The following is a 21992-nucleotide window of genomic DNA, read 5'->3' on the forward strand; positions in this document are numbered from 1 at the left end:
CCTGGGTTTTTATCCCAGGGAAATGTCTTATTTCCACATAAGAACCTGTACATGAATGTTCATAGCAACTTCAATCCTAATAGTAAAATCTGTAAACTATCCAAATTTCTTTTAAAAGGTGAATGGTTAAACAAATTGTGATGTTTGTACATTCTGGAATACTACTCAACAATAAAAATGGAACAGATTACTGATACACACAACAGAAGTTTAGAGGAACTTCAAGGAAATTATGCCAAATGAAAAGAGAAAATCTGAAAAGGATACATAGTGGATGATTCCACTTATTTAAGAAAGGTGAAATAACATAATAATAGAGATGGAGAATAGACTGGATGGAGATATAGATGTAGAATGGCAACCACTAGGTTGCTAAGGGTTTGAGATGATACTCTAAAGTGGTGAAAGGAAGGAGTCTTATGGGGATGAGTACAGTTGGAAATCTTGGTTGTGGCATGGACTATCCAAGGCTCCTATGTGAGAAAATGCCATAAGGCCACACACACAAACACAAGTACATGTATAAATGGTGAAATGTAAATAAGCTCCGTAGATTGATGAATGTCAATATCTTGACTTTGATGTAATATTATAGGTGTGCAAAATGTGAATATTGGAAGAGTCTAAAGGAAGACTGCACGGGACTCCTCTGTATATTCTTTTGCAAGCTTCTATGCATTTATAACGATTTCAAAATAAGGAGTTCTTTTTTAAAGCTGCAATGAACCTTCATTATTTATTTATTATTATTATTATTTTTTTTTTTTTTTGAGAGAGAGCATGAGCGGGGTAGGGGCAGGGACAGAGAGGGACAGAGGATCCAAAGCAGGTTCTGTGTTGGTAAGCTGACAACAGTGAGCCCAGCGCGGGGCTCTAACTCAGAAACTGTGAGATCATGGCCTGAGCCAAAGCTGAACACTCGACAGACAGGCCACCCACGTGCTCCATGCTGCCATGAACCCTTAAATGTATATAACTTATTTATGATAAATATGTTTGCCAGAAAAGAGTTTTGTATTTGTTAAATTTTCCTGAAATTAAAATCCACTTCCTTCTCTTCCCTTTCATCGAAAATCTCTCAACAGAATTATTTTGACAATTAGAAGCTGGTATGGACAAAACAGGCCAGTGAGAAATATACTTCTATGGTTGCCAACTAGCAATAAATGAGCTGGACATTCTATCATTTTAATAAAAAGAAAATGATAAGCTGAGGATGAAAGTGTACCTTTTATCTTTAAAGTTTTTCCTGTATGTATTGCAGGTTGCTTGGACCTCAATATTGTTTCCATGTTTTATTTATTTATTTAACTTTTATTTTGTTTTATGATAGTAAAAAGAACATAGCTGTTGCAAAATTGTGATAGAACTGTTTTTAAACAAATCAAAATAGTTTCTAATAAAGTATTAATATTAATCAATATTATTATATCATTACTATATTATTATTATATCCATCAATATTAATTTTTGGAAAGCAGATAAACTAATTCTAACATTCATACAGAAAAATGAGTTTGGTAATTTTAAAATACTTCTACAGATTCTTTAAGAAGTGGAGCTTAACTCCTCGGTCCTTGAGTGTGGCTAGAATTACTTCTAATGACTATGATAAAGTGACAGTGTGTCATTTCTAAGACTAAGTCATAAAAATTATGTGGCCTCCTTCTTGCTTTCTCTTTTTAGATCATTTGCTTGTGGGGAAATCAAATGCAACACTGTGAGGTTTCTCAAAAAGGTCAGTGGAGAGGTCCATGTGGTGAAAAACTGAGGCCTTTTGCCCAAGCCCATTTGGAAGTAAATTCTTCAGGTCCCATCAAGCCTTCAGATGACTGTGGCCTCAGCTGATATCTTGACTACATACAACCTCATGAGAGACCTTGGGCCAGAAGAACTCAGTTAAGTTGATTCCAAGCTCTTGACCCACAAAAATTGTGAGATTAGTAACTGTTTATTACTTAAGTCACTAAGCTTTGGGAGTAATCTGTTACACAGCAATAGGTAACTAACATAATGAATAAGTAATAACCAGCTATGAAATCTTAAGAAAAAGAATAATAGGGACACTTGAGTGGCTCAGTCTATTAAGCATCTGACTTTGGCTCAGGTCATGATCTCACAGTTCTTGGGTTTGAGCTCTGCATCGGGCTCTGTGGCTGACAGCTCAGAGCCTGGAGCCTCCTCAGATTCTGTGTCTTCTTCTTTCTCTGCCCTCCCCCAACTTGCACTCTGTCTCTTTCTCAAAACTGAATAAGCATTAAAAAAAAAGAAAGAAAAAGGAAAAGAATAAAAATGGGGGAATTAACCTGACCGTATAGTAAAACATATTCTAAAACTTCAATAATTTAAACAATTAAACAATTTTAACAATTAAAGCATTGTTACTGGCATATGAATAGACATACAGATCAAAGAAATATAATCAAAAGTTTATAAATACACATATCCATGTGAAAATTTAGTATATGGTTAAAACAACATTTCAAATGAATGGGAAGAAAGATGGCATTTTAACAACTGAAGAGCCACCTGGAAAAGTAAGTTATATCCATATGTTACACTTTATAATAAAACTAAATTACTAATAGATAAAATATTTAAATATGAAATATGAAAAAGGGATTAAAATAAATTATGAGAGAATAAAAAACATTTCTGATTGGGNCTCTGAGCTGTCAGCACAGAGCCCGACTCTAGGCTCGAACCCACGGACCACGAGATCACGACCTGAGTCGAAGTCGGCCGCTTAACCGACTGAGTCACCCAGGTGCCCCTGGGAACTCAAAAACTTTAAAAGAAAAGCTTGATAAATTTGACTACGCACACACTTTCTGCATGGCAAAAACACTATGGACAAAGACAAATAAAAAACTGGAGAAATATTTGCTGTTCATATCACAGATAAAGCACCTATCATCTTAATTTATAAAGAGCTCTTGTGAGTCAGTAAGAAAAAGACCAACAACTCAATAAAAAATGAGTAACAACTGTCAAAAAGGTACACATGGTTTTTAAACTATGAAAAGAAGCTTAATGACAGTCAGTACAAGAAATGTGAATTAAACCACAGAACGATACCACTTTTGATCATACTGCCAAAAACAAAAAATCTTGATAAAACCCTATGTTGGCAAGGGTGTGGAGAAACAGACACTCTTGTACATTACTAGTGGGAGAGTGAATTGGTATCACCTCTGTAGGATCATTTTGGCAACTTTTTTATTTGTCCAAACTACAAATATACTCTAGAGAAACTGGAACTTTTATACACTGCTGGTAGGAATGTAAAATGGTGCAATCGTTTTGGAAAATAGTCTCACTGTTCCTTAAAAGGCTAAACATAGAGTTACCTTATGACCCAGAAATCCAACTCCTAGGTTTCATTTCAGAAGAAATGAAAACATTTGTTTACACAAAAACTTGTATACAAAGTTCATAGCAGCATTATTCATAATAGGCAAAAAGTGTAAACAACCCAAATGTCAATCAACTGATGCATGTTAAGTCTGTGTATTATATGGTATATTAATTATGTCTCAGTAAAGCTGTTATTTTTTTTTAAAGTCACCAAAGAGAAAGACTTCTTACATATGGAGGGACAAAGGATGAGATCAGAATTCTTGTCAGAAACAATACATTGGAGAAACATCTTTAAACTACTGAAAGGCAAAAACTAGTCAATCTAGTATTCTATTCACAGAAATATATCTTTCAAAAACGAATGTATAACATCACACTTCTAAGTAACACTTGGGTCAAAAAAGAAGTCTCAAGAGAAACTTAAAAACAGTTTGAGCTAAATGAAAATTTAAAAATATAACATCAAAATTTATAGGACATAGCGAAAACAGTGTTTAGAGAAAAATTTATAGCATTAAGTAGATATATTAGTAGGGAAGATCTAAAATAAAATATCTAAGCTCCCACCTTAGGAAACCAGAGAAAGAATAATTTAAGCCTAAAGTAAGCAGAGGAAAAATATATAAATTAGAGCAGAGGTCTATGAAACTGAAAATAAGAACATAACAGGAAAAATCAACAAAGGCAAAATCTGGTTCTTTGAAAAGATCAATAAAATTGATAAACCTCCATGAAGCTAACCAAGTAAAAGACCAAGAAGACACAAATTACTAAATTCTGATATAGGTGCTGATTAGTATAAATACTGATACAAGAATGAAGCTTGAAAACATTATGCTAAGTGAAAGAACCAAGTCACAAAGAATTGCATATTATATGATTCCATTCATGTAAAATATCCAGACCAGGGAAATACATAGAGAGACAGAAAGTTGATTAGTGGTTGAGAAGGACTTGGCAGGGAGAGATGTAAGGGATAGCTAAAGGGTATCCGGTTTCTTTTTGAGATGATGAAAATGTCCTGAAATCAACTTTGGTGATGGTTATACATATCTGTGAATATACTAAAAATCACTGAACGATACACTTTAAACTGGAATTGTATAGTATGTGAACTATATCCAATAAAGTGTCTTTAAAAAAAGCAAGATGCAAAACATTGTATATAGCAGGCTAATATTTGTGTAAGAAAAGATGGTGACCAAACATTTCAGCACACAATGCTTATCTATGCATAGTATTTTGGGGACGACTCAGGAAACTATATATTTCTTGCCTCTAGGGAAGAGAACTAGTAGCTGAGGGGCATGTTTGGAAGAAACTTTACATTGCATTATCCTTGTGCATCTTTTGAATTTTCAGTATGTATGGTATTATTAGGCAGATTTACTACAAAGCTAATGAAGTTTAAGCTTCCAGACCCCTCACTTACCTGGGCTCTTCATAAGGCCCTAGGAGACACCCTAATATGTTTACATGGTCATATGTTTTTGTAAAATTTCCAAAAGTGAGATATGCTAACTTCAAACAGCTAATCTTGCTGGTTCTTTCCAACTCCAAATTCCCCTCCACTTACTTCCCCTTTTATGTGATGTGTCAGGGAGCAGGAGGAGCTGGTTTTAAACACTTTTGGGCTATTGGTAAGGGAAAGTAAACTCAAGAGATACTTTTAGTTTGGGTTATGTGAATAGCCATCACTTCCTACAGTTAAATTATTGCTAGTTGATCTGGTGTAGAAATGACTTCCAGAGCTACTCTTATCCACTGTACCAATTCGTCTAAAATTGCAATAAGCAGATGCAAGGACAGGAGTTATATTGCACAATGAACATGTCCTACCACATTTGGCACTATAAATATATGGTTATAAGAAGAGAAACAAGGTTTGAAATGCAGAGCCACAAGGCCATCTGGAAAAATGTTTTCCAGTTGTCAGAATACAATTAAATTTTTTTAAATGTTTATTTATTTTTGGGGTGCCTGGGTGGCTCAGTCGGTTAAGCGTCTGACTTTGGCTCAGGTCATGATCTCACGGTTCATGGGTGTGAGCCCCGCGTCTGGCTCTGTGCTGACAACTAGCTCAGAGCCTGGAGCCTGCTTCAGATTCTGTGTCTCCCTCTCTCTCTGACCCTCCCCTACTCATGCTCTCTCTCTCTCAGAAATAAATAAAACATAAAAAAATTTTAAATGTTTATTTATTTTTGAGAGAGAGAGAGTGAGGGAGGGAGAGACAAAGATAGAAAACAAGCAAGTGGTAAATAGAGAGAGGGAGACAGAGGAGCTGGAGCGGGCTCCACATTAACAGCAGAGAGCCCAAGGTGGGGCTCCAACTCATGAATCACAAGATCATGACCTGAGCCTAAATCAGACGCTTAGTGAGCTGACTCACCCAGGTGCCCCAGAATACAATTGTAAGTGGAGGATTCAAGTTTTCCTTAATGCATAGGGGAAACAGAATCCTGTCAGAAATGTACCTAATGTTGACAATATCATTTGTCATTTAAAAAAAATTTTAAGTGATTTCTAGTCCTAGTGTCAAACTATATTGTTTCACCTGTAAAAGTTTAGATACATTTGCCTTATGTTTTCATATCACTTTCATAAATCATTTCATTACATTCTTTTTAATTTTTAAATGATATACTAAAAAAGCAATTCTAACTCCATTTTTGAGCTTCACATTGGTATTGATCTTCATACCATTGATCCTTCACCATTCCCATCCCAAAAGTAGCTCATATCACAGATACCCTGTTACATTATAAATATCTGTTAATAAAAACAAAGGTTTTAATATTGTGGCACAGGCGTGTCAAAATATTTGTAACAACATCTTTCTTTATTCCAGGCAAAGGAAGTGGTACAATGTAAATACATGAAGACTTTGTTTATTTTTTTTAATTTTTTAATGTTTTATTTTATTTTTGAGAGAGAGAGCATATGAGCTGGGTAAAGGCAGAGAGAAGGAGACAGAGGATCCAAAGAGGCCTCCATGCAGATAGCAGAGATACAATGTAGGGCTCAAACTCACCAACCATGAAATCATGACCTGAGCAAAGTTGGAGACTCAATCAACTGAGCCATCCAGCTGCCCCAATACACGAGGACTTTAAACAGTTAAATTCATTTAGTGAAATTCAAGTAGTTTTCATGGTTAGAATATAGGATGCAAAGCAGCACAGACAGAGATGATACCGAAATATAGGAGGGTCTGATGACAAAGGGCCGGGCTAAGGAGTTTCAATTTTGTCCTATATTGTTCTTAATTTTGTGTGAGCATCAGGAGTTCCATGAACTACTTTGAAACTCATGCAAAATATTACATGTGCATAATGTACATTTATCTAGGGAGAGAGTCCATAATTTTCAGTTGTTGTCTAGGATCTCCTAAAGGTTATGATTATCCTTATGGACATGAGTAACCATTGAAAAGGAAGTTACAGGATTCATTTGTTCAAGAACTTTTGTGTGGGTTTACTACATGTCAGGTACAGTGCTTCCTTGACTAACACGTGGAGAGAGATTTGGAAAAGAGGTAGGGCTGGGATGTTGTCATGGGAGGGCAATTTATAGACTGGTAATTAAGGCAAGTGGTAATAAGATGAAATAAGATCAAAAGAGATACCAAAAACTTTAAGAAGGTAAAACCAACAGGATTTGCTCTCCCAATTGGCCTTGGGAAAAGAAAGAAAGGCAGATGATACTTAGTTTTCTAACTTAGATAAATGAGGATGCTGTGACCAAGATAGAGTGTTGTCACCAAGACAGAGGAATAGATTTAGGTATAAATCTAATGAGCTCAGTCTTGGACATGTTGATTTGAGTAGCTTGTGGGATTTCAAAGAAAAGATGTTTCTATTAGGACTTATTAGGATCTACAAAGGAAGACACCTGCGATAGAAGTGAACATGTCAGGGTCCTTATAAGGTACGGCTGCAACTGTAAGAGTAGATGAGATCCCCTGAGAAAGTCAAACAAGGACAAGGATAAAGAAGAGCTCTGGGAAAGGCCATTTGCAGCCAGTCAGATTATTATCAAGAACTTTAAAGACAGATTGAGAAAGACTGGGCAGAAAAGTATTTAAGTGAGAACAACATGGTGTTCTCACATGGTGTTCATGGTGAAAAAATGAATTTGCAATTGGGAAGCAAATGATGATCTTTTGTCAGATCAATTTTTAGGGAGCAATGGTGACATAAGCCAGGCTGAAGTGGATTACAGAGAAAAAGGAATGTGGAAAAGTAAAGGTTTTTTTTTCTGAATTACTATTCTTTTTTTCTGAATTACTATATTAATATATATTAATATACTAATATACTAACATATAGTAATTTGCATTCAATAAAATTTACTCATTTAAAAAAATATTTATTTTGAGAGAGAGAGAGAGAGCTTGTTGCAAGCAGGGGAGGGGCAAAGATAGAGGGAGAAAGAGAATCCCAAGCACTGACAGTGTGGAGCCTAACTGGGGGCTCCATCTCATGAACGAGCTGTGAGATCAAGATCTGAGCAAAAATCAAGAGTTGGAGGCTTAACTGACTGAGCCACCCAGGCTCCCCTAAAATGTACTCATTTTAAATGCAGTTTGATGAGTACTGACAAATGTAAACACCTGATCAATCATTATCACTATGAAAATATAAAACATCTTCATCATCCAAAAGAGTTCCCTATGCCCCTTTTAGTCAATACCTTCTGACCCCGGCCCTGGGTATCCACTGACCTGCTCTGTCACTATAGATAGTTTTTAATTTTCCAGGATTTCCTAGAAGTGGAGTCATACTAGATACACTCTTATATCTGGATTCTTTAGTTCAACATGCTTTTGTGATTTATTCATGTTAACGAATATATTAGTTCATTGCTTTCTATTGCTAAACAGTACTTCATTCTATGGATATACCATAATTTATCCATTCACCTACTGATGAATACTTGAATAGTTTCCTTTTTTTTAGTTGTTAGGAATAAATCTGCTATAAAAACTTGTGTTTAAGTTTTTGTGTGGATCTATGTTTTCATTCTTCTAGGAAAATTGTTGGCACAAAAGCATACATTTATAACAGAGTGCTATACTGTTTTCCAAAGTGGCTGTCCCATTTTACACACCCAACCGCAGTTCTAAATCTGTATCATTAGTATGTCAAAATTGTCAGACTTCACAATTTTACCCTCTCTAGTGTGTATTTTATGGTATCACATTATGGTTTTAATTTGCATTTCTTTAATAACAAATGAAGATAGACATCTTTTCAAATATTTATTTGTCATTCATATATCTTCTTTTGGGAAGTGCGAGTTCAAATCTTTTGCCTACTTTAAAATTGGAGTAGTTATGGGGCACCTGGGTGGCTCAGTTGGTTAAGTGGCTGACTTCAGCTCAGGTCATGATCACATGGTTTGTGAGCTCAAGCCCTGTGTTGGGCTCACAGCTCAGAGCCTGGAGCCTGCTTCGGATTCTGTGTGTGTGTGTTTCTTGCTCTGTGTGTGTGTCCTTCCCCTGCTCACACTGTGTCTCTCTGTCTCTCAAAAAAATGAATAAATGTTTAAAAAAATTTTAAAAATAACTGGAGTAGTTGTGAGTAAAGTTTTTAAATCATTCTTGATAAATACCCCTTTGCCAGATGTATGTATTGTGAATCTTTCACCCAGCCTGTAGCTTGTCTTGTTTTTTTAAACAATATCTTTCAAAAACTAAATGTTCTTAATTTTTACGAAGTAAAATTTATCATTTTTAATGGTTTGTGTTTTCTGTGTCCTATTTAAGAAATCTATGCTTATCCTAAATTTGAAGATATTTTCTTTTCTTTTCTTTTTTTTTTTTTTTTTTTTTTATTTCTAGGAGAGAGAGAGAGACAGCGTGAGCAGGGGAGGGTCAGAGAGAGAGGGAGTCACAGACTGAAACAGGCTCCAGGCTGAGCTGGCAGTCAGCACAGAGCCCGACGCGGGGCCCGAACCCATGAACCGCGAGATCATGACCTAAGCGAAAGTCGGACGCTTAACCGACAAAGCCACCCAGGCACCCCTGAAGATATTTTCTTATATGTTTTCTAGAACATATAAGTTCTAGGTTTAGCTTTATATAGAAGTTTTATAGATTTAGCTTTTATATCTAGGTTTAGGATGTATTTTGAGTTGATTTTTATTTATGGTATGAGAGTAGAAGCTCATTTTTTTTCCATAATCTCCTGTTACTCCAGTACCATTTGTTGAAAAGACTCTCTTTTCCCCTCATTAAATTTCCTTGACACCTTTGTCAAAAGGCCATCTACCTGTCTATCCTTATTCTGTTACCAGATCATCTGATTATAACACATCTTGAAATCAAGATGTATTTTAGTATGTCTTGTACTAAGTACATCTTAAAATCATATGGTACAGATCCCTGGTTGTTGGTCAGTCTCTTGATTCACTCTACAAATATACGGCTTGGTGCTCAACAAAGACTCAAGTAGACTAAATTCAGATTTCTGGAGCTGTCTTTCTGGGTATCACCCTCCTCTCCAGAACTCTGCTCTGGTTCTGACTGCCTCAGTCTCCTTGATACTCAATCTGTTGCAACTCTGCTTCGGATCCCTCTCCCTGCATTGAGAATGTGCCTTTAGGCAAAAACTGGGGCCATTATCAAGTTCACTTCATTTGTTTCCCTTCTCTCAAGGATTACAGCCCTGGATTGTTTGTAGACCAATGTCTCACAATACTCATTTTTAATATTTTTCCAGTTTTTCAGATTTTTTATGGCAGAAGGGTAAATTCATATCCTGTTATTATATCATGGACAAAACTGTATTGACTATTCTTACCTTAAAACTGAAGGACATAACGCCTCAAACAAGGGAAACTAAAGCAAAAATAAACTATTGGGACTACACCAAATAAAAAACTTTTGCACCGTGAAGGAAACCATCAACAAAACAAAAAAGCAACCTACTAAATGAAAGAAGATATTTGCAAACGATATATCTGATTAGGGGTTAATATCTAAAATACATAAAGAACTTCTACGACTCAACATTAAAAAATAATCAATCTGACTTAAAAATGGGCAGTGGGGTGCCTGGGTGGCTTAGCCGGTTGAGTGTCCGACTTTGGCTCAGGGCATGATCTCGCGATTCATGAGTTCAAGCCCTGCATGGGGCTCTGTGCTGACAGCTCAGAGCCTAGAGACTGCTTTGGATTCTGGGTCTCCCTCTCTGTCCCTCCCCTGCTCATGCTCTGTCTCTCTCAAAAGTAAATAAACATTAAAAAAAAAAATGGACAGAGGACCTGAATAGACATTTCCCCAAAGAAGACATACAAATGGCCAACAGACACATGAAAAGATGCTCAATAGCACTAATTATCAGTGAAATGCAAATCAAAACCACAATGAGATATCCCCTTACAACTGTCAGAATGGGAAGTACCAAAAACAAGAAATAGCAAGTGTTGATGAGGATGTGGAGAAAAAGAACTTTTGTGCATTGTTGGTGGGAATGTAAATTGGTGCAGCTACTATGGAAAACAGTATGGACATTACTCAAAAAATTGAAAACAGAGGGGTCCCTTGGTGGCTCAGTTGGTTGAGCATCTGACTTCAGCTCAGGTCATGATCTCACAGATCGTGAGTTTGAGCCCCACATTGGGCTCTGTGCTAACTGCTCAGATCTGGAGCCTGCTTCGCATTCTATGTCTCCCTTTCTCTCTGCCCCTCCCCCACTCATGCTGTCTGTCTCTCTCTCAAAAATAAACATTAAAAAAGTTTTTAAAAAATTGAAAACAGAAATGCCATATGATCCATTAGTTCCATGACTGGGTATTTACCCAAAGAAAATGAAAACATTAATTCCTATGTTAATTCCTATGCACCCCTATGTTTATTGCAGCATTATTTACAATAGCCAAGATATGGAAGCAACCAAAGTGTCCATCAATAGGAAAGAAGATGTGGTATATACAAACAATGGAATATTTCTCAGCCATAATAAAGAATTGAGTTCTTGCCACTTGCAACAATATGGATGGATCTAGAGGGTATAATGCTAAGTGAAATAAGTCAGAGAAAGACAAATAGCATATGATTTCACTCATATGTGGAATTTAACAAAACAAATCAACAAAATAAAAAAGAGATAAACAAAAAAACCCAAAAACCCACTCTTAAATAGAGAACAAACTGGTGGTTGCCAGAGGGGAAGTAGGTAAGGGAATTAGTGAAATAAAGGAGAGTAAGAGTACAAATTTCCAGTTTCAAAATAAATCACAGAAATGAAAAGTACAGCATAGGACATACCGTAAATAAGATAGTAATACCGTTGTTTGGTGACAGACAGACAGTGGCTGCACTTATTATGGTGAGCACTGAGTAATGTGTAGAACTGTTGAATCATTATGTGTGCACCTAAAACTAACATAACACTGTGTGTTAATTATACTTCAATAAAAACCTGAGCATATAAGATCTTAACTATAAGAGGGGACATTTGAGAGTCATCAGTGTATAGGTGATAATTAAAAATGTTGAAGTAGATGAGATCATCCAGAATGAAGAACATTAGAAGGAAAGAGAGCCACAGCTGTGCAATGTGTCAGTTAAAACAGTAGCTAGAAAGCATTTTGAGATTTGGGGTTATTTTTGTTGTTTCTTTAAGATAAGAGGAAAAATTAAGCATGTGAGTTAGAAGACTGCTCTCAAAGCCTGAGAAGCTGATCTGAGTATATAATTAAAAACTGAAATGACAGTTTGGACATTGGCATCCTCTGGGCCCAATATGGTACACAGATATTCTTTTTTTGGCCAGCAGTGTTGATAGAAGTTCCATCCTTTAGATGGAACACATGCTTTCTAGTTTGCCCCAGTCCTCATCACTCCCAGCTGGCCTGCTTCTCTCATTTACATCCCGTTTTTATCCCATGAACACATTTGGATTTGTGTCCCTTTGGCTTAATAAACAGTTATCTACTATGTAATTTTACATTTTCTAAATTTAAGGTCTTCATGGAAATTATTAAGGATGTCTGCAAATATTCCACTTTTCCTCTTCCATCCAGGAGTGTGGCAGAATTACACTTCCCATCCACCCTGAATTTAGACTTAGCCACATGTGGTAGGCAGAACAATGGCTCCCCAGAGATGTCCATGTCTTTATTCCCAGAACCTGTGAATATACTGTAACATGTGGAAAGGGAGAATTAAGGTTGCTAATCAGATGACCTTAACATAAGGAGATTATCCTGGATGATCTGGATGGGCCCACTATAAGTAAAAGGATCCTTAAATATGGTAGAGGGAGGCAGAAGAGTTAGTATCAGCTTGATGTGATGTGAGAAAGATTCAATCTGCCATTGCTGGCTTGGAAGATGGGATGGGATCATGAGCCAAGGAATGTGGGCAGCCTGTGGAAGCTTTTGGAAAAGGAAAGAACAACAACAGACCAAAAACCTAGAACCCCCATGAGAGATGCAGCCCTACTGACACCTTGATTTCAGCTAAGTGAGACCGATTTTGGTCTTCTAACCTCCAGAACTGTAAGATAATAAATTTGTGTTGTCCTAAGAGCTAAATTTGTAATAATTTGTTATAGCAGCAATAGGAAATTAATACGCCACAGAACTTAATGAAATACAAGAGTGACATTTAATTGCCAATGTGAGATACCACTGTACTCTCTGACTTGCCATTGTAAATTGTAGATGATACAGATGGGGTGTTCATCCAGCTTGAGTCTCTGAATGAGGAGCAGTGATCTATCATGGACATGTAACATGAGTAAAAACCTTTGTTTTCAAGCCACTGAGATTTCAAGATTTGTTACTATAGCATAACCTAACCTATCCTAACTGGCACAACCCTCTTAGGAAGGAATCATACACCAAGTTGTTACTCTTACTACGTAAGTGGGGATGAAGGGTGGTTGTTTCAGCTTCTGGTAAATACTGCACCCTTATTAAAAGGACCAATTGTGGGGCACCTGAGTGGCTCAGTCAGTTGAGCGTCCAACTCTTGATTTTGCCTCAGGTCATGAATTCACAGTTCATGAGTTTGAGTCCTATGTGAGCCCCATGTCGGGCTCTGTGCTTACAGAGTGGAGCCTGCTTGGGATTCGGATTGAGCTCCACACGAGCCCCACAGCACTTGGGATTCTCTGTCTCCCTCTCTCTCTGCCCCTCGCTCCTTAAGATAAATAAAATTTTTTTTTTTAAAAAAAAGACCAATTGCATAATAAATGAGGTAATGAAAACTGTTGTCCTAGTAAATTACTTCACAATGAAAAGTGGGAGAGATGGGCATCTGGGTGGCTCAGTAGGTTAAGCATCTAACTTCGAATAGGTAATGCTTGAGGATGTGTCCATGTTGGCTGAAAGCTCTCAAACTTCCCCTCCCCTCTGTAATTTCATGGTGTATATCATATGAGTACTTCTTCATAGGACAGAGATTTTGTAATGTTTCCTATGGAAATGAAAGGGAGTCCAGTCTTTGTTCTAAAATGTTGATCAAAACTTTTTTTTTGCTATTAAAGATATCAAAAGTTTCATCTTCACAATAATTTCGAGTAGATGATTAGAGTGGTGTCCAAATTTGATACAACTTCTATCAAGTTTTTTTCATAAATGAACTGGCAGGTTTCAAGGCATTTCAAGATTTTCTTGTGCAGCAACTAACTTTAAATACTCAATAACCAGTTTTTCACTAACGTCCATATTGTAGTGACAATAAGTTTTGTGTTATCTCTTTAGATATCACTATTTTGTGTCAAATCAGCAAGAAATTTGTATTTTTTCCCAATGTGTTCTCACATAATTCCTCTTAATTGCATTATCAGACAATCCAAAAGTCTATTATTTTTATTAAAAATTTCTCTTAAGAATTACTGCTCTAGTATAACCTGGAAATATTTGTTACAATTTGTCACTAAATGTCAAAATACTTTTTTCATTTATATGCTTACTTTTTAAACATCATTTTTGTTTTATATTGTTAGTTTTTTCATCTGAATTTTCCCTTGGTTCCTTTTCTTTTTTTTTTTAAGTTTATTTATTTGAGAAACAGACAATGGGAAAGGGGCAGAGAGAGAGGGAGGGGATAGGCTCCATGCTGCCAGCCTAGAACCTCAAACGAGGCTCGAACCCACGAAACTGAGATCATGACCGGAGCTGAAAGGAAGAGTTGTATACTTAACTGACTGAGCCACCCAGGAACCCCTTGGTTCCTTTTCCTTTAAGAAAAAATAGCCTTGTTAAGGTATAAATGAGGTATAAGTTGTACACTTTTAAAGCACACAATTTGTTTTTACATATACATATATCCATGAGGCCGTTACCACAGTTGAAAGTGAACATATTCTTCACCTCCAAACATGTCCTTGTATCTCTTCAACACATATATATATATACGTTGCAAAGATTTTCTCACAGTCTTTTCACTATCTTAGCAGTGTTCTCTTAAAAGCATCGTAAGTGTTTAAACTATTTTGAAGCTCGATGTATCTATTTGTGCCTTTCTTGATTGTGTTTTTGGTGTTGTATCTAAGAAATCTTTGAATAACATCTAGGTCATAAAGGTTGTCTATTTTTTTCTAAAAATTTTATGGTTTTAGGTTTTTCATGTAGGTCTGTGATCCATTTTATTTTTTATATGTGGTGTGATATATGGGTTCAAGTTAGTTTTTTTGCAAATGGATGCTAACTGTCCCAACACACCATTTGTTAAAAGGCTATCCTTTTTCCGCATTGCCTTTGTGCCCTTAAAACTTTATATATTTACAGAAAAGCTGCAAAGATAGAATGGAGAATTCCATCACCCAATTTCCCCAGTGTTAATATCTTAGTTTTGACAAATGAGCTGGAGTTATGTAAGATGTTAACATTAATATTAGTACATTACCATTAACTAAATTTAAACTTTACTTAGATCCCACTAGTTTTTCCACTTATGTCCTTCTTCTGTTCCAGGATCCAACCCAGGACACCATATTGCACTTACTTTCATGTCTCCTTATGTTACCTTGGTTTATACATAAATCAAATAAAAATGCACTAGACCAAAGCCTTATAACAGAGACAAGAAAGAACTTTTAAGTATTATTCTTAAGTGCTAATTAATAGCTGTGGCTATTAATATTTAAAAGCAAAACAGAGGATTCAGAGTTCATAATGGACAGTGGCATTCTTAAGAAACATTTCATCAAAGTCATCAAAATAATTGCTCCTTTTAATCCATGAGCACCTGAGAAAATATTAAAGTGAAAAAAGCAAATTTAGCATTTATCCAAAAAGCTTTATTAAGAGTTAATTTTAAAAATGGGAGTGTTTATATAGAATTAGGTGGTTAAAATAAATTAGCAGGAATTAATAGGCAATTATTGGAGATTTTACTTCAGATATGACAACCCTGATCAAGTGCTGACTCTTGTGTACTATAGTTATGATTGAAAATCCAGGTGTAACTTTTAACTATTGAGCTGTGGCTTTATTCAACCAAGTGAAGCAAGTTCTGGATGATTTGAACCTAGTATTGAATGACATTTGTGGTCAGTTGTTTAACAACACACCTGTAATGACAGGTGTGAACAGAGTGTTCTTTAAAAACAGGAAAAAGTACATAATATGTGCTCTGTCTAGATTTTTTTTAAAATCTCATGGGAGAAAATATGGCTTCTTCATTAGAATTTGTTGACGTGGATTCAATATTTTGCAACTATTACTTGTATTTTTTTCAGATACATCTCACAGAGGAAGTTTTTAAAAGATACATGCCAACTAGATGATCTGCCCATGATGAAGCTGTTCAAATTTTGCAGCATTGGTTCAATACCATTTTAAGGACTCTGAAATATATTTTCAAATAGTTGAAGAGAAGCTGGAACATTATTTCTCTTCTAAAAGCCAATAAAGCTGAAATATATCATTAAATTCCTTTTACATAAGCTTACAGGAAAGTTGAAAGAATGTTGTAAAAATTGTTTTCCCTGAATCATTTGAGAATCGCTGAACTGATGTCCATCACTTTAGGCATATTCTTACAAACAAGGACATTCTCCTACATTGCCGTGATCAAAATCAGAAAATTAACACTAATATGTTATTACTATCTGATTCTTAGATCCCATTCAAGTTTCACTAATTATCCCAAAAATGTCTTTTAGAGCAAAAGAATCCTTTCTTGACTTTTATGATCTTGACAGTTTTGAAATCATAGTTCATTCATTTTGAACAAATGTCCCTCAATTTTGCTTTGTCTGATTTTTCTTCATGACTAGATTCGGGTTATGCATCTTTGGCAGGAATACTATAGACATTAGGCTGTGTTCTTCTTCATGCATTCTATCAAGTAGCACATGGTATCCATTTGCCCCATTACTAATAATATTCACGTGATCATTTGATTATGGTGGTTTCTACAAGGCATCTTCAAATAAAATTAATGTTTTCCCCTTTATAATTAGTAAGTAGTTTGTGGGGGCTTTTGAAACTATGCAAATATCCCATTTCTTATCAATTTAACCTTCAGTTTATTTTTTTTATCTGTATAGGCTCATTCTTCTTATTTTTACAATGTGTTAAAATCTTTTATTGTCAATTTTTTTGCAGTTTAAAAAACTGGTAAAATACATAATATAAAATTTAACTAAGTGTACAATTCAGTAGAGTTAACTATATTCACACTGTCATATAACAGATCTCTAGAATTTTTTTCTTTTCCTTTTTTTTTTTTTTTTTTTTNCTGAGATCAAGGGTCACATGCTCTACCAACTGAGCCAGCCAGGCCCCCTTCTAGAATTTTTTCATCTTGCAAAACTGAAACTCTATACTTACTGAACAACAACTCTCCATCTATCTCTTTCAAGACCCTGGCAACCACCATTTGACTTTCTGTTTCCACAATTTTAACTGGAAATTTGGAATCATGATTGTGATTGGGGATTACTCTAGCTATCTCAAAAGAGTGGAATCAGACAGTATATGTCCTTTGGTGACTGGCTTATTTCACTTAGTATAATGTCCTCATATGATGTAGCATATTACAGGATTTCTTTCTTTTTAAGATCTGAATAATATTCCATTGTGTATCTATACCACACTTTATTCATCTGTCGATGGACATTTGGGCTGCTTCCACCTCTTGGATATTGTGAATATTGCTGCAATAAACATGGGTGTGCAAACACTTCTTCGAAATCCTTTCAATTTTTTGGATATATACGCAGAAATATATCCAAGTGGGATATATTGGGATTGCCAGATCATATGGTATTTCTATCTTCAGTTTTTTGAGGAACTTCCATGCTGATTTTCATAGTGGTCGCAACATTTTATATTCCCACCAGCAGTGTACAAAGATTTCAATTTCTCTACATCTTCACCACCATTTGTATTTTGTATTTTTTGATAGTGACCATCCTAATGTGTATGAGGTGATATCCTATTATTACTTTGATTTGCATTTCTCTAATGATTGGTGATGTTGATCATCTCCTCATATGCTTGTTGGCCATTTGTGTATCTGCTTTGGAGAAATGCCTATTCATATCCCTTGTGCATTCTTTAATAGGGTTAATTGATATTTTTGTTCTTGTGAGACTTATTTATCCTGGGTATTAATCCTTTATCAGATATATGATTTACAGTTGTCTCCCACTCTATAGGTTGCCTTTTTACTGTATTGTTTTCTTTAATGTGCCAAAGTTTTTAGGTTTGATGTGGTCCTATTAATCTATTTTTGTTTTTGTTGTCTGTGCTTTTGTTGCCATATCCAAGAAATCATTGCCAAATCCAATGCCATCAATTTTTTTCTCCTACATTTCATCTAGGAGTTTTATAGTTTTAGGCCTTACATTTAGGCCTTTAATCCATTTTGAGCTAAATTTTGTATTTGGTGGAAGAGTCCAACTTCATTCTTTTGCAGGTGAATATCTACTTTTCCCAACACCATTTGTTGGAAGAGATTATCCTTTCCCCATTGTGGTCCAGGCACCCTTGTCAAAAATCATTTGACCATATATGCGAGGAGTTACTTCTGATCCCTCCATTCTGTTTCATCGGTCTATGTGTCTGTACTATCACTTTTTTTGTTGTTGCCTAAATTGTCCCCAATTTGGCCAGGGGAGCACTCATCCTAGATGGCTTCTGGGTTGTTTTGGTGTGTCTCCATTTTTTGAGAACTTCCTTGTTTTCTGGCACAAGACATTCTGTTATTATTCACTTGGCCTGTTACAGCCTCAAAATCAGGCATTTCTCTAAGGAGAATTTCCTTTAGTGGATATGGCATTTAGAAGTCAAGACTAGATACTAGATATCTTCATTGATATTAAAGTGTCCCTGTTCCCAGTCCTCTGAATGGATAGAGGAAAAAAATACACACATAAAACTCCAATTAAAAAAAAACCTTATGGTTCATTGCATTTTTCATTCTTTCTATATTTTTACCTTTCTTCTCACACAGTGAGAAACCTGTCTTCCTTTTTCCTGTTTAATCAGTTCCCTCATATGTAACCAATCTCCCTTCTGCATTGCTATCCTCTTAGACACACAGATCTCTCCTCTTTCTGCCTGGGTTCTGCCACTCCACAACCAGGCCACATTCCTGCATGGATGGCCCCCTCACACCTGCTTAGCCTCTGACTCACCATGTTGCCTTACTCCCATACACAGATGCTCTCCGACCCTAGAAGATGTGGCAACCTGCAACAGGCATTCTTCGAAGACCTTACTCAAAATCTGACTCCCCATGTCAAGGCGCAGCCCATCATGAACCCCTTCCTCATTTGCTTTGGGCTGTAATGCTCTAAAAGGCTATTCCTCTCTGTGGACGCTCTGGNACACCCCACCCAGGCTACTCCTTCCATATAGACACTCTACTAATTCCACTTGGGCTCCAAAGCCTCATCACCCTGCCTGGCTCTGCACCACACACTGGGCTCTGCACCACACAGTGGGCCAGCTACATGCACAGACTCCCTCTTCACCCTGCTCAGGGGAGGCCAGGTCACCCTTTTCTATTCTATGGAAGGTTTTATGTAATAGATGTTATTTCTTCCTTAAATGTTTGAAAGAATTCACCTGGTGGTTTCTTTGTGGGAATTATGGAATTCAATTTCTTTCATAGACAAAGGATTATTTGCTTTTCTTCTTATGCCCATTTTGTTAAGTTAGTTTCTCCCCTGTGGAACCTTTATTAATTTCTCCTTTATCATTCCTGATGTTGGGTAATTTTACCTTGTCTTTCTCAATCTCTATCAATTTCATTAGGGGCTTAGCTTTTTAATTATATTTTGGAAGTACCAATTGGTGACTATGTTGATTCTCTGTTTAGTATTTTACTAATTTCCGCATTTATATCTGTAATTGCCTTCCATTTTTAAAAATTTCCTGTTGTTTTGGTATCTCATCAAGGTAGCTTAGTTAGGGAAGAGCAAACTTCTATAAATATTTTTGGTAAATACTTTTGGCTTTGTGAGCCATTGAGTATGCTGTCACTATGCTGTTAGAGAACAAACGCATCCACGAACATACATATATGATTGACTGTAGGTCTGTTCCAATAAACTTTTATTTATAAAAACAGGCAGGGGGCAGGATCTGACCTCTGCACCATATGTTGCTGATCTCTGGCTTAGATCATTTGATTCCTTATAGGCCTGTTTCCATTACCTATCATTTCTTTTTTTGTCCGTATCTTGTCTTCTAGTAGGTAAATCACATTATTTTTTTTTTAATGATCACATCTTTTTTTTTTAATGTTTTATTTATTTCTAGGAGAGAGAGAGAGAGAGAGAGAGAGCGTGAGCAAGGGAGGGTCAGAGAGAGAGGGAGTCACAGACTGAAACAGGCTCCAGGCTCTGAACTGGCAGTCAGCACAGAGCCCGACGCGGGGCTCGAACCCACGAACCGCGAGATCATGACCTGAGCGAAAGTCGGACGCTTAACCGACAAAGCCACCCAGGCGCCCCGAATCACATTATTTTTCATTGAGTGCCAGAACTGCACCTGAAGAAGTGTAATCTTCCTCCAGATAACTACTCTTGTTTCTACCAGGTAGGCAGACTATCACTTGCAGTACCTTTAATCCAAACAGGGACTGAGAAAATTTGAAGCCAGATGAGCCCTTTGGGGTTCCAAATGTAAACCTGAGGTGTATACTTTTTCCCGGCAGTCCTCAACTCTAATTTGTGCCTCTTCAGCCCTGTGCATGTGTTAAAAATTGTGTTTAGCAACTAGGCCTCTTGGCCTCTACTTTCAGAATTGAAATTTTAGAATACTTTTCAGAATCTCAAATGCCGGACTCCTATTTCCTTTCCTAGATTTTAACCCTGCAATTCTTCACGCATGTTTGGTTTTGATGCTTTTAAACAGATACATAATTTCTCCAGCTGTTTGAGTTGTTTTCAGTGAGAAAGTAGGCCTCAGACATTTATTCTGCCATTGCTGGAAACAGAACTCTCTTTGTACTAACCCAGTACACAGCGTGCCTTTTCAATGCAGAGATTTGAGTCTTCAGTTCAGAAAATTGTGTTCATTTTTTAGAAGTTCCAACATGAATATTAGGTTTTCTTTTTTCTTTTTTTGCCTGCCTTTCTCCTATTTTTGGAATTTAAAATTTATTTTTTTTCAAAAAATTTTTTGATGTTTTATTTATTTCTAAGAGAGAGAGAAAGACAGCGTAAGCAGGGGAGGGTCAGAGAGAGAGGGAGACACAGAATCTGAAACAGGCTCCAGGCTCTGATCTGCCTGTCAGCACAGAGCCCGACGTGGGGCTGGAACCCATGAACCATGAGATCATGACCTGAGCCGAAGTTGGACGCTTAACTAACTGAGCCACCCAGGCGCCCCTAAAATTTCTTTTTTTAAAGCAATAGTCCTTAAATCTTAAAAAAAACACTTATTGTGCTCCTCTTCAATTTTATTTTCATCTGATGCTTTTTCTTTTCTTTCCTCAGTGTGTCATTTCATATTTCATCTTCTGCTATGTGACCACCTATATTTTTGTATCTTGACAGTTTCTCCTACCACAGCAGTAACTGTTTCTCTGCCTATAGCTTTTAATTCATGGCAAATGTTTGACAGGTTGACTCCTTTCATTTGCAGAGTCTGGGGCAGGAATATAAACAGGAGCCTTGAACTGTATGTCTAAATTTAAAAGTTATTAGATTAAATATTAACTATTAAATATACTCAATTCTTCTCCTTGACAAATACACTTTGAAAACATCAAAGAAAGATGTATAAAGCTATGGTTTTAATATGAACTGAAATTCAGTAAACATCAGATAAGTTAATATTTTTACTGTACATGTCTAGGTGTTCTCTTGAGGGACCAGGAATTCTTGGATGTCATAAAATAAGCATATATTTCATAACTTCTTTCATTTATTCCATGAATTTTATTTTTTGCCCTTATTTCAGCACAATCCTTAATGTTATACTATTTTCACACAGTTTATGTTCTACTGACAGTAATGATCTACAAGATCACAAATTTGAACATAATCTTATTCAAAGTATACCAAATTTGTACACAGGTGTATACACTTTGATCATAAAGAGAAGAAAATGAATGGTTGGCACTTATGGGGAAACAATGCTTTGTCACGTGGGAAGGGAATATTTTGCATTTGTGCTACGGGAGAACGTGACAAGTTAATTAATCTTTTCTG

At 36.2% G+C, this 21992-nt stretch overlaps 1 long non-coding RNA gene across 1 annotated transcript; it reads left to right on the forward strand.

Moving 5' to 3' along the window:
- Positions 1–204: 204 nt before the first annotated feature.
- Positions 205–16228, forward strand: LOC144240870 (uncharacterized). Its single transcript, XR_013337876.1, has 3 exons — positions 205–297; positions 1687–1898; positions 16059–16228. It is a non-coding gene; the product is annotated as an uncharacterized LOC144240870 (long non-coding RNA).
- The last annotated feature ends 5764 nt before the right edge of the window (positions 16229–21992 follow it).

The sequence above is a fragment of the Crocuta crocuta genome, unplaced genomic scaffold (genome assembly GCF_008692635.1).
Source record: "Crocuta crocuta isolate KB4526 unplaced genomic scaffold, BGI_CrCroc_1.0 scaffold97, whole genome shotgun sequence".
Lineage (NCBI taxonomy): Eukaryota > Metazoa > Chordata > Mammalia > Carnivora > Hyaenidae > Crocuta > Crocuta crocuta.